This window comes from Megalops cyprinoides, chromosome 22 (assembly GCF_013368585.1).
Source record: "Megalops cyprinoides isolate fMegCyp1 chromosome 22, fMegCyp1.pri, whole genome shotgun sequence".
Classification (NCBI taxonomy): domain Eukaryota; kingdom Metazoa; phylum Chordata; class Actinopteri; order Elopiformes; family Megalopidae; genus Megalops; species Megalops cyprinoides.
In genome coordinates, this window is record NC_050604.1 from 21,845,556 (window position 1) to 21,862,880 (window position 17,325).

The following is a 17,325-nucleotide window of genomic DNA, read 5'->3' on the forward strand; positions in this document are numbered from 1 at the left end:
TTCATTTAAAAAACTTTAAGAATTTTTCAAATGTATTAATGCAACATATTCAAAAATGAATCCAGTAATATAGGTCTCCAGTTATTGCCACACACTCCATATTACAGATAAATGCATTTATTTATGCCTTCTTTGGTAGAAGTTGTGTAAGTTGAAAATGTATTCCATACATACTAGATACTTTTACATATATTCTTTTTCCAAAATAAGGAAACAACACAGCATGGAAAATTGTACTGACAGTATGTTTTATGTTGCTGGTTAAACAAAAACGGAACCAAATGTCTCCATTACACAACAATACAGCACCAACACAAACCCCTCAAACCCATGTGTGCTCTGCAGTAATGCAAATATTTACAAAGGCTTGCAGTATCTGATTACGCTATTGGTTGCGTGTGTTTTTAATGTTCTACATCTGCAATCAGCCCATGACTTTATATCACCGACCAGCCAGAGAAAGGAAGAAATTCCACGCACCTGGTTACATAAAAGCACCAGCCATGTATCTCATCATATTTCATCCACTGAATGTAGACGCAGGTAAATCAATCTTTGCGTTGTTTATACTGAACAAAAACAAGATGCAAGTTGAACTAAGTGCTTCATTCCATTTCTAAATTTAACATAATTTCAACAGAATGTTACTTTATTAAGTGCTTCCTGGACCGTTTTACCATATTTTCCTCAAAATTACACAAGTGCCTCCTCCTTCATACATCTCAGCGTGTAACAAAGCATTGTTGTACGTTGAACATAAATATACCTTCAATAAGCGAGAAATAATCAGAGCACACACTGATAACACTGGCTTCCTCTGCTCGATACAGTTATTTAATTTCTACGTGCCCGACATAAGGGCAGGGAACTACAGAATTTGGTCACAGGCAGCTTTTTCCGGGCATCTCCCCCTCGGGCCCTGAGAGATCTGTATTTGCGCAATGATTTATTCAAAAGATGGCATATCTGTAATTGCGTTACAGTAATCTATTTACCAGAGCACCTCGTGTCAAGCAGTGAGCACTCAGAGCCGGGCGGGAAGCAGCGGAGATCCTTCAGCTACACCAGTGTGGCGGTGGATGAGCGCTGCAGTCAGCCATTTCCTCTGATACTGAGTTTTTAACAAAGGGCAGGCTTCCTACATTTATCTTTATTAAAAAATAAACAGCGCCTGCATCGGCACTAATGTGAATAAGATGCGGCAGGGCCTTAAGCTGTTTTTTTTTTTTCGGGGGGGGGGACTGGAAGGACATAGGGAACGCCGGAGACGGAAGCATTGCGAAAACAGTTCAATAAGATCAGCCCCTCTTGTAGAAGAGAGACAAAGGTAAAGAAAATAAATCCAATCTTTTGGATGCTTTGCACAGGGCTGAAACTTTCAATGCCGATAGAAGATCTGTTGACTTTTGTTTGAGAATATATGCAACAAAGCAGTGAGCCACTGCACTTGTAAGGGGACGCGGAGCAGATATACATTTTTTTTTCTTTTTCTACCGAGGCATTTGCCACAATTCAGCTGTTGCTTATTGCAATGTCCTCAAGAAAGGCTGGAATGTTCAACCCTGTCTTCAAGAACATTCTCATTTGTGACATACAATTGCTGCACATTCATATGTGTGTGTGTGTGTGTGTGTGTGTGTGTATGTGTAAATAAATTTATACAGAGAGAGAGAGAGATAGTGGACAAGTGGACAAAAGTTCAACGAGGACATTCTCCTATTCTCTTCTCTCCTGACACTCCCTGGCAATGCCAGCATAGGGCATTTCATGGGAACAGTTCTTCATACAATCATTCCTGAGCCAGTGTACACAGCTTGCGGGTCACATTAATGCACATCTGGGGCAAAAATCGGTTTTGCTCTGCTGAGAGAAATTACTTCATTCAAAACTAACAACTTCCAAGAAGTCCTTTTACAGGCAGTCTTGAACTACATCTTTGAGCTCCAGCTAGAGTAGGACACAACATAACTGTCCGGGCAAATGGGTCAAACACCTGCACAGCTAAAAAGGTGGTGTAACTCTTCAAGTAGTCAGCCAAAAATAACAAATTTAGTTCCCATTCAAACATGCTGTCGAGTTCCTCGAATGTGTGAAATCAAGGCAGCAGCGCAATAGTCCGATGGCAGCGTTGCGATATTCGAAGCGCCAAAGGTTTCGCCGACGAGCTGATGGAAGATGACAGCCAGGGCATGTTAAACTTCAGCCGCGACCATCCATCAATCCCCACACTTCTGGCCAGAGAAGGCAGCCCAGACTCCATTTTGGGCAGAGCCAGAATCCTGCCAGAACTGGCACGCATCTATTCCGCAAGTTAAAAAAAAAAAAAGTCTAGCCAGTGTACAGCACGTGTGGAGTCACGTGCGAAAGACCATGCTCTGGTCTCCCATAACACCATAACTTGTAGATATGACTCACAAAGCCAATAAAAAGAAAGGATTGCCACACGAAAGGACATTTCACACAAGCCCTCTTTAAGGAGAAAGTAGCATATAGTATCAACAATTACGCTATTACTGGTGCTCCTCAAAATCATCTCAAGAAAAGGACTGTACTCAACTGGAACTAGAGGCAAGTGCTGTAACACTTTCGATTTCTGCGCTAACATGGGCAATGGGAAAGCCATTCTCACAGTAGCATGGCATGAGATGTGCAATATTTACAGATACAGCATGTTGTGTTCGACCCTTCAAGTTGCTGATGACTATTCTTTCTGAAAAACAATAAAGGTAGAGTGCTACCTCAGAGGTTGGATACATCTTTCTATTTTTTTCAAGGCTCTGTGTCATGATAAAAAAAAAATATACCAAAATATACAAAATAATCAAATACAAAATATCATATTCATGAAAAGACACTAAAATGTGACGTATTTAAATGTTGTTGCCTCACGTTCTATGACATAAGCAGCACATGACATGCAAGCAGACTACTGTTTCCACTATATGCAATATGGTGGTGAAATACATTAATATATTCCTAACATTTTTGTGTATCACATGAAAACAGTATTACTTCTATACAGAAGCAATTTTGTTTAAAGCTGACTTCTCATCGTTCTGTGGTTCACAACAGCTATCTCCTTTAGTCTACTCCTGTTCAACAAAGTCCAAGAGACATAACTTCCACGTTTTAAAAATATGAATATGACTGGAATTTAGGGTACTCAGCACAGTGGCTCAACACACCTTAACACTGGGCACAGCGGTCTTTCGGGGGGTGGGGGGTGGGGTGAATTTTGATCTTTTTTGAGATGGTGTTGGGATCAAGATACAGTACGGTTTAACAGCAGGAAGATAAGGGAAAAAAAATTTAAAGACTCCACGGTTCTCTAAAGTTGGCATGTTGCTCAAGCAAGTATCCCCACACTAACAGAGCTCCTAAATCATTCTGTAAGAGGGGGATTCCTGCCTGCAATACATTGTCAAAACAACTCCATTGGTTGAAACTGTTCTGATTTCACATCCCCCAAAGGCCAATACTCTTACATCTAGTGGACAGGTTTAACAATATTCCACGTGAAGGACCAAAATACCGGGTCTCAAGACTCAGCAAAGGGAATCCGGGGAGAAGCTGACCAGCACAGACAGGCTATGTACTAATCGATTTATTCAACCCGGGTCCCCCTGACTGCTTGCCTTTCGCCGCAGTCCTACAGATAACTTCGATTCGGACTCGTATCCAGCTGTGGTTGCCTTTAAATGTAAAAGGCTGTCAGACACAGAAAACACTTTCCTCAGCTCCGTGCGGAGGCCCACCTCCATCGCTCTCCGTCCAAAACAATGTGGATGTTGTATTGACTGGGAGGGCAGAAGCCTGCCTTTCCACAGCACCGCGGGCTACACGCGTCCGCTACAAACGGACTCTTACCAGATACATTATTCTCCCCGCCACCCCCAAACCTGAACTCTGGCCAACGGACTGGATACCAATCCATGAACCACAAGCTGAAACCCCGAGCCCCAGCCCACGTCCCCCGCAAAGTGCAAAATGTCAGCTGGACAGTCTCTGTGGCAGATGAGTATTTTGCCCTCCCTGTAACCCAGAACTCAATGCAGCATCAATATACATCCAATATACACCGGTGTTCACTATGGTTTCTATAGCTACGAGAAAAACAACCTGAGAGCACAATGTGGGAAGAAAATAGGAAGAAAACAAGAGAACACTGGTAAGATAAAACACACTTTTAAACAATAAATTCTCGGATACCGTTCCTTACATAATCTTGATGTACTTGTTTTGACAAGATCCTTGATATCTGAGGCAATATTAAATTTGTTAGAATATTTTTTTTTTCATGTCCCAGGTTTTCTAAAGCATATGAGGATTCCCCTTGTGGCAGTGGAAACCAGTGGAGAGCAGGGAGGGACTGTAAACATCGCCTTTTAAAAGCTCCGCGAACTTCAGACACAAAGCTTCAGCCTCTGTGATTATGTACTTTAATAGGCTTATCCATGTGTGTGCACAGCCAACATGCTGTCAAAATATCGTCTCCTGTCGATGTGAGCGTCGTGTACATCGTATGGATAATGCGTTCTGGCCTGCAGGGTTACAGACATGGTTCCAGATCTGCTGAGGTACCAGATGATACCTCTGAAGTCCCTGCAAAAGGAGTCCATTCATTTTTTACATTTAAATTAAGAATGCCTGTTGTTTTTTCTTCCTCACTTTTTTTTTTTTTTTTTTAGTGAAACAGCCATACATCAACAATGAGTGTTTTCTTTGGATAACTGATGAGCACTACAGGTCTTTCGCTCCTGGAGCAAATTCTTGGGCTCTCCCGAGCGCGGCTCTGTAATTGACAACATGTCGGGATGGAGAAGGGGGGGAAATAATTTGATCCGTGTTTGCAATGCGACCTGCTGCCTGGAGGAGATGCGCGGGGCGTGGGGGAGGCCGCGCGGCGGAAATGTACCGATGGTTAGTGTGCATTCCTCGGGACGGAGGGGTCAAAGGCCGGCTCCCGTGAGGTGCTGGATTACCCCTCCTGTTCCCCAGTGCTGGGGAATGTAGACACACAGCTCTGAAGCCGGTGCTCGGGGAGAATTGGGGAGTGGGGGGGTGTTAGGGGTTGGGGATCCTGTCGACATCAAACTATGGAAGGTAGGCTCTGCAGACCAGACCAGACAAACTCCGACATCCTTCTGCCTGCCAGTCAAACGATAACTCCAACACCAGGGATTTAGCAGGCACTCAGGGCCTTACCATGAGAGAATAAAACCCAGGAATAACGTCTCGCTGGGCCAAGCATTTGGAAAGAACTGCTGACCTGGCTTTACTTGGGCTTTGTTTTCAAAATAAACTACTTTCATTCTTAAATTAAATTCAGTTTACATCATACATTGTGGCATAATCTATGAAAACTTTATTGTACAATCTATCCCTGGGGCCACTTAATGAGTACAGCATGGTAAAGTAGTCCTACAGTACATTATTTTAGCTCTGCAGGGTTGTCACAGTCCAAAAAGTTCAGAGTACGGCCCAGCCTGTGCAGTAGGGTCCTCTTTGAATTACAATGCATTCATTTTTAAAGAGAGGCAATCTCCCTGCATTTCCACCTGTAGCCGGCCCCAGCTCCTCTCGCAGACATTCACTTTTCCACTCCGTTGGCACTTCACGAGGCCGTGTTGGTCAAATGAAGAGCTTTTCCACTTCAAACTGGATGACTGTTGACACGACCCACCCAACCTTGCCCCTGCGAAATCCACAATCTTCTCCTCTCAGTGAATTGTCTGACCATTTTGTATGTTTGCCAAAAGCCAGCCGGTTCAATGAGTAAAAAACTCAGGAAGAAAGCATTTGGCTGTTGGTGCCTAGCACTTATAAATCAGCATTTTCTGTGAGTCCATACACTGCTTGGAGTGTCCAACAATTTCCCTGGGGTTCAAACACTTTATTGATTCTCCTCACATAAAATTGAAAATATCTTTCCAGCACCAAACAGACATACATGGCAAATGATTATATATGTATACAGATATATGTCATGTAGATCTATAAGAGAGATTTTCAGAGAACAACATACCCTATATCACCTATATGTTTTTCGATGGAGAAAGGTTCGAGATATTAAGATGCTTGGCTTCACAGAACTGTCAAGATGTTAATCACATATTTTCTGATTTCATTCATGGAGTCATATTTGTTTTTATAAAAAAATCCTGTTTTCTACAGTTTACACAAGATAAAAAAACACACAATTAATTCAATGATTAATAAAGAATTTTGTATTGTATCTGCAGCTGCAGTTCCACTTTAAGGCTTTAGGCAAAGGCACGGATACAGAGTGAAATTGTGTTAATTGTGTGCTGACATTAATTTATCAGTAAATATAGCTTTGTGCTCTCTTGTTAGAACCACCTCACAGATTGGTAGAATTTATGACATATTTACATAAATATAATGGGGGCTTAGGGATTGAATGCAGTCGGAGCATGTTTTGAACAGTTTTTTTTTATCCAAATCCGATTAAATGTCAGATTTTGTTGACCTCTGAATGTGACAAAAATATAATCTGCATGAAACTGCTGATGCACTCATCTCATGCCATTAGCCTACAACTGGTTCTCAGAACTAACAAAAAAAACTTCTGTCTTTTAATAATGGTGCCTTTTCATTTCAACATCTGCACAAGGTGAAAACTCCATCATCGTCATCCTTAGTCATACTAATTGCTATTTTGCTAGCTTTCATTCGACATCAAAATGCATGCATCAAAACGATGATCAGAGCGACTCCTCCTGCTCGTAACACTATGACATCACAAATGCCTGGAATTCCAATAAAGCTAAAACAAAAAAAAGCAAATATAAAAGGTCTGTCTGACATGTTGTGGTGGATAACCGGTGTAGTGGCAAACGGGTTCCACGAGAACTGAAGGGGAGTGGGATTCCATGGGGATTTACAATGTTCCGTGAGAAGATGTGCTAGCATGAGCTCTGCCCAATTCAGTGAGAACCAGTCTGCCTGCCGAACGTAAGGGAGATGTTTTCATATCTGATGAACACCGGCCTGTGACCTTCCGTGACAATTTTGACATCGTGCCGAAATATTGTGCGGCCACTCCGGGGTATATCTAGCGGTAAATAACGTCTGGGAGAGCCGCGTGAGGTGATCGATGAGGAGGAAGGCATCACAGCAGTGATTAAGTGGACGTTGAGAATCCCATCCCTCCTGGTGCACTCCCGGCAAAATCTGGCCCTATGCCAGTCTATATCAGGTGCAAGGTGGGAAGAACTCACCACAGAGTGGCATAAATGCACATATGCACATGTGCGTACATGAGCATACATATACACACGCACACACACACACACACACACACACGCACCCACACAGGCATGCATGTGCACACACGCACACACAGGGGCACACATGGGCACACACCCACACACACACCCATACCCACACACACAATCAGTCTGACAGTTTGAATATATTTCTGAGTCTATGGATCAAGTAGTATGTACTTGAACTCTCATTACTTAAAGACCCATACATTCCATTTGTTCATGCACTGACTACACATTACTTAAAATATCTGCACTACAAAACAGGACAATATACAGAGGTAATCACTCCTGCATTCATTCTGAGAATAGAATAACTACTCACTGTATTGACTACAACATAAAATAAAAAAATCCAATATAACTGCTGTTTTTCTAAGACACTGCTTTCCCAGAGGTATAATTAATGTCAATATAAGCATACCCAAACAAAACAAGCTTTTGAGCAAGGCTCAGTCTTTAAAATGCATCACTGGGGACAAAGGCAGAGTGACAGTATTTTAAAAGATGGATCTCGTCCGGGTTATCACAAAAATGTTAAAGACGTGTAAAATATCCATTTTCAACACATTTTTCATAAGGTGAAATATCTCATAAAACAGGGGTCTCACTGATAATTATTATGCAGGGAGTTGGATATGATTTATTCCATTACAATGTCATTGCATGACCATGCATGCTTAATTAAGCATTTATTTCCGATGTAGTGGTCATTACCTGGAAAATGACTGATCGTCCAGAGTCATAAGTCAGGCGTCTCCACAGATGGGATTTAATGAGCTGTAGAGATCAGCATGCAGTTGGCATCAGGACAGGTATTACAATGTACATCAACACCTGATGCCACTGCAAATACCTTTCAGTCTTAAAGTGCTAATTTTATATTTTATTTTTGGGGGTCTCTACAGCCCAACTAGTTAGTTCAATAGTATACAGGGCAGAGGCAGTTACACAAGTCTGTTTAAATATTTAAATATTAACATCTATATTAGAAAATGACCTTAGATATATACCAAGTCCTTAATCAGAATACTAAAAATGCATCTTTGAATTTTCAGTGCTTGAATACATGAAAACATGTATATACATGTACTTTTATACTGAAAAGGTATATACAACCAGCCATGGAGTCCACCATGGAGCCAAAGGCATGTGATCCCTTATAACACTATGCTTTCAAATTTAGCTGTAGTGGCTAATCAACTAGTAGGTTTCTAAAACAAATACATTGTTAGACAGCCCCCCCCCCCAAACCCCCGAGAAGTGGAAAGTTCTTATCTTTCATGTCACTACGATGAATACAAACAAGGATCAGATCAATTGCAAATGCCTGATAAATGCTAATCCAAATGCTTAGTGTAAAACAATGACCACAAAATATTTGAAAAATGACTGTAGCACCATTTTAATACAAATGCATTTGTCTGCAGATCTAATGTATGTTGTCAGAACAGCGTGCGATGATGGATTTAGAAGTACTGCCTCAATGTTTTTTTATTATTTTTTTTTAATTTCTGATTAAATAAACGAAGGAAAACGGCTGTTGTTTATGACTCTGACTTCGAGGGCGTACTTCACTCTGAAGTTGATTATGATAATGGCAGATAATTGCAACGTTTTTCATCTCTAATTATTCATCAGCGCATTTGAGGATGATCTCTAATTGCAAAACATCTTAGTAACTTAAGTCCAGGAAAAATGTATACAGAAGAACAGGTTTATAAATCTGGGGAGTTGTAGTCAGTGATACGGCCAGGTAAGCACAGATGAGGCTCTGTTTGCTGATAGGGGTGGAACACGCTAACTTAAACATATGGACAACAGCACACAAATGCTAAGGTATGTTGCACCGGTTCCTTCTATCAAAAACCAGCTGACTCACAGACCGCTGCTATACGGACCAGAACTGAAGCCCCACATAGCAGGATGAAATCCTGACGACTGCGTTTTCCGAGACCTTTCTGAAAGGTCGAGACAGCGAAAGCGATCTCTGATTGGTGGAAGCAAGCTGAAGGAGACCCCTGGGTGGCTCACGAGCGCTGCTGAGAAGCAGATACGCTTCCCTCGGCCTGAACGCGTTAATAACTGAGAGCTGGTTGAGCGTTGGACCATGCAGTGCCATGCACGCTAATCGGAGTTCATGCCGCTGTGAGGAAAATGATGAGGAGGCTAGCACCAGCACCAACCAACTGAGCATCACTGAGCGTACAGCAGACCTCATTCATTGCTGGTATACTTAACGAGTCGACAAAAAGAAAGAGAAAAGTTTTTGTTGTGTATTTCAATGTTTCTAAAGCTCCAATGAGGAAAAAAAAAAAAAAATTTACAGCTCTCTCCAACCTGACAGAAATAGTCAACTAAATCAAGTCAGTTATGACAGGAAAATATACTGTACATTCCTGTCACATATATGTAATGTATATGATACTGAATTATACATATTTGTTACTAATAATGGTAAATAACAACAATTATGAGTTATAAAACTTGTTGGTTCTTCTGTAACCAAACACAAACTTGTCATGATGACTCAGTTTGATAATAATCCTGCCACGCTTGAGCACCCTATGGAATTCTGTGTTGGCCAGCATTAGTGTTTAAGGATGCTTGCGTAGTACTTTTGAAGGTGTCCAGGAGGTAGTGTAGGAGTCATTAGAGGCAGAATTACCATTTATTCAGAGAAATGTTGGACTACTGGGTATTTTTCCATTTTCTGCAATATATTCATCCCTGGTACAAAAGTCATCTTACTGTACCCTAGCTCTAGGTGCCAGCCCTGACTTTGAGAAATGAGTTAGACTATCGCCCCAGACCCCTCAGCTGGTGTCCTGATGGGAGCTTTCTGAAACTTCACTTCAAATTACTCTGCAACGGGTTCATGTACCTTATTTAGAAACAGATGTGTTATCAGTGGGAAGAAAACATTACATTGTACATCGATTGTGCACAATTTGTAAGGAAAATTTTTTTCCCAGCATTCATGTTTCTTCGAATTGGAAGAAATCAAGATTATTGTTAGACATCTTCAGACTGGGCAAAACAAAACCTATGGTCTCTGACATTGACAAATGTACAGATTCTGCAAAAGCCCGTTTAGTTTTGATTAGTTTTCACTTATTTTTGAACTCTCCAGCTAAGGACAAAAGATTTCCCATCAAGGCCTGGCTACATATACCTTGCTCCAGGCGGAAAGAAAAAAACCTCTCTTTCATTTTAAGAGATTTTCTGTAGATAAATCATAACACATTGTCTCGTCAATGTTGAAACGAAAAAGAAAAGTCCATCAATTCGTCAGTAGACAGAAGCGCAAACCATTCTTGTAAAAAAGAGGAAAAAAAATATAAGAAAAAAAGCCTGGTTTCAGATCTTTGGGGGGGCAGCCGACTCTCAGCTGAAATAAGCCAGAATCCTCTCTGTGTGCACCAAGGTCAGTCTTGCAAAAAGGTGATTGAGTCGCACCGAATTAAGAGGGCCAAGTGAGGGGAGCCTTCAGCAAGACAGGGCTGTGAGTGGGACCGTCATGCAGAGATCAAGTGGGCATGGAACCCATTTGAAGAGGGGACACTCTTACAGTACAGGGGTATTGTGGGTGGCAGCACTTATAGTACAGAGGCGACACCCTTGTAGTACAGCAGGGCTGTTGGTGGCCTTAATACAGTCTAGGGCTATATTCTCACTCAATCCCATGTGCCATAGACTCCATGCAGGTAATGCTGCACAAGACCCTTCCTTCTCGCGGGTCAGGAGACCACCTCACTGCCTCAAGTACTGCTGAATGAGCTACACATGCATGCGTGAGATCCTGAGCCCACATTACCCGGATACAGCGATGGTAACGGGGGCTAACCTTTCCGCAGCGTCGGGCAGACAGTGACCTGACAAAGTCTTGCTAATACTCTTAAATTTCAGACGGATTAAAAGCCGTCGCTCGGAGAACAATGAGGTCGGTGCGCAGAGTGATTGCGGAGCTGAGCGTTACCGACAGTTTTTCTAAACTGCTTTAAAAGAAAACATGGCTAATTCCACCCTCCATGTGCTGCAATCACTCACAGTCCGGGTCTTTCCCGTGCAATTTGTCGTGGCAACATTTCTGCCTTTTAGCATGGGAGTGTTTCATTAAACACATACCGTCAGAAAAACACAACACAAATCCACCCAAGAGCTGCCATACGGAGTCTATGTATTTTGAAGTAAGAACATCCATTAAAGCCTAAATATTTATGTATTTATTTATAAATATGGATCAGCATATTGCCAAATCTCTCAAAAATCCTATCCTTTGGTTTAGGCAAAACAGAAACTGTCTTTGGGTTTGATTCGACTTAAACTGAAAAAATATTTGCATAAGCATTTCTTGCTCTCAGTCAAAAACTACCATTCAGATCAAATGCAATTTGTGTAATCACATTGATAATTAATGTTGCCTCACTGCAACTTCCCCTGCATTTATGCAGTAGCAATGAAGCTTGATGAATTCAATTCCACGATACGCTCACACGCAACCAGCTATTTTTCCCACACAAGTCCCACAATACACCACAGGGGGGCGATCGTCTAACAGAGGAGGGGCAAAACCCCCACTAACCTCACCTGATCAACTCACAGGTCCCTACCATAGAGGTGCTAATTAATGGTGCAATGAGAGAACCCTGCCAGATGTAGCCCACCTTACCCTCGTGGAAAGAAGCCAATTAAGTTCCATCGCTGTAGACTCCTGGTCAATGTTAGCCAATGACATCAGTCACGCTCAAACTTGTGAGTTGTCTTGAACTGTAGGGCTGTCTGCTCTTGGAACAAGCACCTTAACTGACTGAGCCACTCGGGAGCTCATTGACTGCAAAATCTCTAATGGCTTTTTTTTCTCTCTTCATTTTTCTGTTAAAACAACATTACGAAGCTGACAGTCACCACTATAAAAATTCCCTGTCAAAGACCCAACAACAACAACTGCTTTATTACACAAAGAGGACAAATTGCACTGTGGTTAGACTGAATCTCTGCCAGAGCCCCATGGCTGAAGGGGTTGTGGTTGTGTGAAAGACAACGCTGTAACTGATGTCAACATATTTCTCTTTCCCCCCAGGGCACGTCTGACTGATGAAGGCAACCAAAGAAAAGAAATAATCACCTACAACACAAGGAAGCTAATTCTGGAAAGTCAACTGGCATACTATAAGCCATGCTTTTATAGGATTAAACATGTGCAGTAAAAAAAAAAAAAAAAAAAAACTTTAGTACTAAACATGAATCAGTGTTGTCTTGTAGCAGACAAGACTTCAGCAGATGAAGCCTGCACTACACAAAGGTAAAAACAGGTGATCCAATCGCCCACCTGTTCCACAGACAATGACTGCCGTCGCTAATGGAGACAGCAATCTTGTCTTCACTTATCACTCACTGTGGCTCTGTTCACAGCAAACACGGAAGGCTTCACTACATACAGACATGTCTAAATATTAGACACACCACTACATACAAACATGTCTAAACATCAGACAAACCAACATATCAGAGGGACACAATCTAAGTTTCTGTGTGTGTGTGTGTGTGTGTGCGCGTGTGTGCGTGTGTGCGCGTGTGTGTGTGTGTGTGTGTGTGCGCGCGTGTGCACGCTCATGCTTCTGTTACTTTCCTCCAGGTCTGATGATGAACTGCTGTCTAAATCAGCTTTCATTTTTTTTATTTCATGGTTGTTCAAATGTCAGACGTACATGTCTGACTGAATAACTGTCAATCGCATTTAAAAAAAACAAGTTTTGTTCTTTATTTGGCTGTCTTTAATATTCGCTGTATTTTTAGAGGCATCACCAGTGCCAGCCAGAATGCCATGACTGCAAGCTGGCCAGGAAGTGGTGCGTTTCGTGCCTGATTTTAGCAAAGTCACAGAACCCCAGGACTGAATAACCTGATTATTACCCATTACTCACTACTTGAGGAGCAGTGTTTGTGGATTTAATGAGGTTATTAGTCAATTCTTAGAGGTCATTTCATTTTTCCTGAATTAACCCCAAAGCCATCAGAAACACTGGTGAGGGACTTGTACCATGGGAGGGACTTCTTACATGAGAACAAGAGCGTAAGGTTGAAATGAGAGAGGACAGAGGATGGAAAATAGCCCACAATCCTACAAAAATGAGGAGTCTGTTATATTCAGATGGTTCACGGAGTATAGCAGACTGATCCACATAGCCAACAACAGAATGTCCTGACAGAAAAAAAAACTTGAAAAATATCTACATCCTACTTTACTTCACTCTGTGAAGTGGACCTTAAAATGGTAAGCAGTAGCCTTTCACTGTTGTGGTAACTCATGTCAATGTGATACCATCGGCAGCCACTCTAACTACCATCGCAAAGACAGAACTAGCAGGCGCTATATCCTACAAATGCCTTTGGTTTAAAAAGACAAAGTCAACGCAAGTAAAAGTTGCTACAACACAATGACCTGCATTTCAGGTCAGTGAAGTCTTGGTTGGGCACCTTTTGGGCAACTTTGGAACTCGGACAGCTTTATTTTCGCAGGGTATCTGTGTGTGCCAACCCTTAGCGGCAAGCAAAGTAACGTTCAAAGGACGCTCCTCTTCCCTTTGCAGGGCACCAATTGCGCTCGAGCTCCAAGGCTGAGCCACATTACCCTCAGGTCATGAATTCTGATTGGAAAACTGACCTCTATTTTTCTCCTCTTTCTCTGCAGCTTTGACAGACCCCGAAGTACAAGCAAAACAACCGAAATCCTCCAAACCCTGAAGTACAAAGTAAAAAAAAAAAAAAAAAAAAAAACAGTGACCGGTATCTTTTCTTCCAATGACTAATTTCTTATTTCCCAATTTCCCCACTCTGAACTTTAATTAAGCCATTCAGTGCATCCTTTAGTACTAGTAGCAACTATTCAGGTACAGTGCAAACCAGGAGCAGCTATTTAGCTCTAAGGCAATGTAATGGTTCCTCCAGCACTTCAATGGACTTATTCAACCAAGGTAATTAGTTGTATTTGGACATCAGACTCATCACTACCATTCCATTTGTGAATGCACACCACATGCAAGGAAACATTTTCCCCTTGTTGCTTCATGTTTTTAGCTGGCCAGACAGATTAATTATGCAATTAATTATTTTAGGTGTTGGTTTTGTTTGCTTTCTACCGTTTTATTGTTTACGTTGAGTAAATTATGTGGAAAAAGGGGTTCTAGAGAAGTTATTGTTGTAAAATTTCACAGATGCTCTTGTTAAATCAGATTCCTGATCTCATTAGAACCTCAAACATTCTAACTGACATCTGTTCCCGTTACTCGTCTCATTTTACCCGACCGCCCCGCCCCGCCCCAGCCCGCTCCACCCCGCCCCACCCCGCCCCAGCCCGGACCTCCGCTAGACACATCTCGCAGCTGTAAAGGAAGAGGAGGTCGTGGAGCTGGCAGCGTGAGGAACCACGAGGCTGCAGAGTAACGATGACTCAATTCTGGCTGGGCGCAGTTCCTCGTGGTCTCCCAGACTGCGGCCTGTCATTGATGGACCGCGCTTGGCTGTCGTGTCTTGCCAGATTAGAAACTGTTGGCTGCGAACAACGCAGATGGCAAGGGACAATGCGTTGACTTAGCCCAGCCTCCAACATACTGACGGAGTGAACGTGTTGTTCTCTTGATATGTGGGGCATATTAGGTCCTAGTATGTGTTTTTTTTTCCCCATCTTCAACGGGCCTGACATTCAACAAGTTAAATCATCTCATTACCCATGCCCACTTACCCTCTGACTAATGAGGTAATGCGGTGCTTGTGGGACAGTCAATGCCGCTCGAGCATATCGCATTCAGTCATGAAAGAACATATCATAGTCACTCATGAAAGGACAACAGGGGTGTAACAAACAACTGCGGTAAATATTTCCATTTTCGGGACTTTTTTGGGGTCATCTGCACATACCCTGATTTCATAAATCCCAGGTTTGATTGATTTCACACACACACTACAATTACGCATTATTTGCATGCTTTAAAAGCAACCATTTAATTAACAGGCTTGTACTGAGATATGAACAAGCTGACTAACAAGATAAGACCAACAGCACAAAAAGCCACAACTCTCAGCAAACGGAAGACCTCTCTGAACCCACTGCTGTTACCCTCATGTCACACAGACACACACACATATACACACGCACGCACACACACACACACACACACACACACACTTTGTGTGTCTCTATTTGGGCTCAAACTTCACAATGAAGTTTAAGGAGGGGGGGGGGGGGGGGGGGGGGGGGGGGGGGGGGGGGCGTCTCTGGCCATTTCCTCACAATGCCCTCCTGTTCCTTTATAGGTCAAGCACGTCGATCTCTTTAACGAAACTGATAGATGAAACTCGTATTGCGAGGCAGCAGAGATGAGCGCGCGGCCGATTAAAACCAACAGCGGAGGGAGACCCTTGGGTGTCAGTGTCAGGAAGCTATTGTTTTTATTTGCCCCCGGTCAAATGCGGTAAGGTGGTAGGTTTAAATGATGCAGCCCCTGTGATACAGCAAGTGAAACCGCTCCACCGGGCGAATCGATAAGCAGGAAGTGTGAGGAGTGAAGGGGGGGGGGCGGGGGTTGAGGGGGTTGGGGGGGCTGGGGTGGAAAAAAATTTAGAGAGGCTTGCAGTCTCGTGCGTATTGTCCAGGGAAATTAGTTGTCGGTTCAGCTGTTGCAACTCACACAAAGATTTTCCCGCTTTGATTTACCCTTAACTGTAATGGAGGCCTTGCGTAATCATGAAACCCCCGGCAGTTGGAAGAAAATCAATTTCAAAGTCCATATATGAACCGGTTTAGGCCCCATTTCATTACTATTCTCCCCATGAGATGTGGTGCCTTTTATTTAATTATTGGGAACCAGAATAAGGGATGTCACAAAAAATTAGGGAAAATTAAATAAGAAGCAGACAGGAATGAAATTTCAGACCGTATCGTCGGCCTTCCATTACATGACATGAGGACCCGATCAGGAACTTGTGGTTTTTGGTGATATCATTATCAAAGCAAGTATCTGTAATTCTGCTCTGTGCTCCGTGACCACAGGGCTTTATGCTGTGTTTTCGCAATTACAGGATGGATGCTGGAGGTCTGTTGTCCCAAACCGAATCTGGGCATCGCCGACATCGCGTGAGAATTTGATCTCGTGACATGCAGTGCGGTGCACTTCCAAACCAGACATACTTGGTTAAGGTTTACTCACATAAGAAGGAAGGTGGGCCGCAGAGAGTCATTAAAGCCTGGATTGGGTCACACACGCAAGAACTGGCTGCCGTTCCTGTGGACAAAGACAAAGCCGAAACGGTCATATTAAATGATGTTACCAATTTTTCCGGATCACATTACATTACATTACATTACAGTCATTTAGCAGATGCTCTTATCCAGAGTGACTTCCAGCACAACAGAACATAAGTGTGTCTATTCAAGTTGAATGAGCAACAGTGTCAGACCAGGCTAAGAACACTCATAGACCAGTGAGTGTGAGATAACACCATTCAAGTCCTACCAAAAGTTAACTCCAAACTGGAGTGTAAACTGACTAGGCAACGGAAACTAAGTACATCAACCACCAGAACACAGATTCCAAAGTACATCACAATACTACATGTAAAATAATTATGAAATATTGGAGGTGTCAGGTGTTAGGGGGGGGGGATTGAGGTGGAACCGAGATTACTGTGTATTTATACCTTTAATACAGTCTAAACCTCGCTTTACCAGAACCTGCCTTGAATAGAAACTATGTTTTCAGCACTGTAATGAGTTTTTGTCAACAGATTTTCCCCCCCCTTTGTTCCAACAATCATTTAGCAGAATCGCAACAGACAAAATCTTGTTGACAGAAAGTGACCTTTAAAGCGCAGTCCCTGCGTACAGAGTTCTGAAATAAACTAATGCAACACTAATGTATGCGGTGGCTTCAGAATCCCGATTATTCAGCACATGTGTATAAACTACAGACCTGGCAAACTCGACTCGCAGCTTCTTCACTGAGCTAAATAACTGCACCTGGTAAGTTGCCAGGAG

At 42.6% G+C, this 17,325-nt stretch overlaps 1 protein-coding gene across 13 annotated transcripts in view; it reads right to left on the reverse strand.

Moving 5' to 3' along the window:
• tenm3 (teneurin transmembrane protein 3) overlaps positions 1–17,325 on the reverse strand; it is a 258,447-nt gene that overhangs the window by 202,180 nt on the left and 38,942 nt on the right. For all 13 annotated transcript variants that reach the window (XM_036516752.1, XM_036516759.1, XM_036516756.1 and 10 more), the window contains exon 2: positions 16,499–16,573. The gene's annotated coding sequence lies outside the window, so the exon portion shown is untranslated. The remainder of the gene's footprint in view (positions 1–16,498; positions 16,574–17,325) is intronic.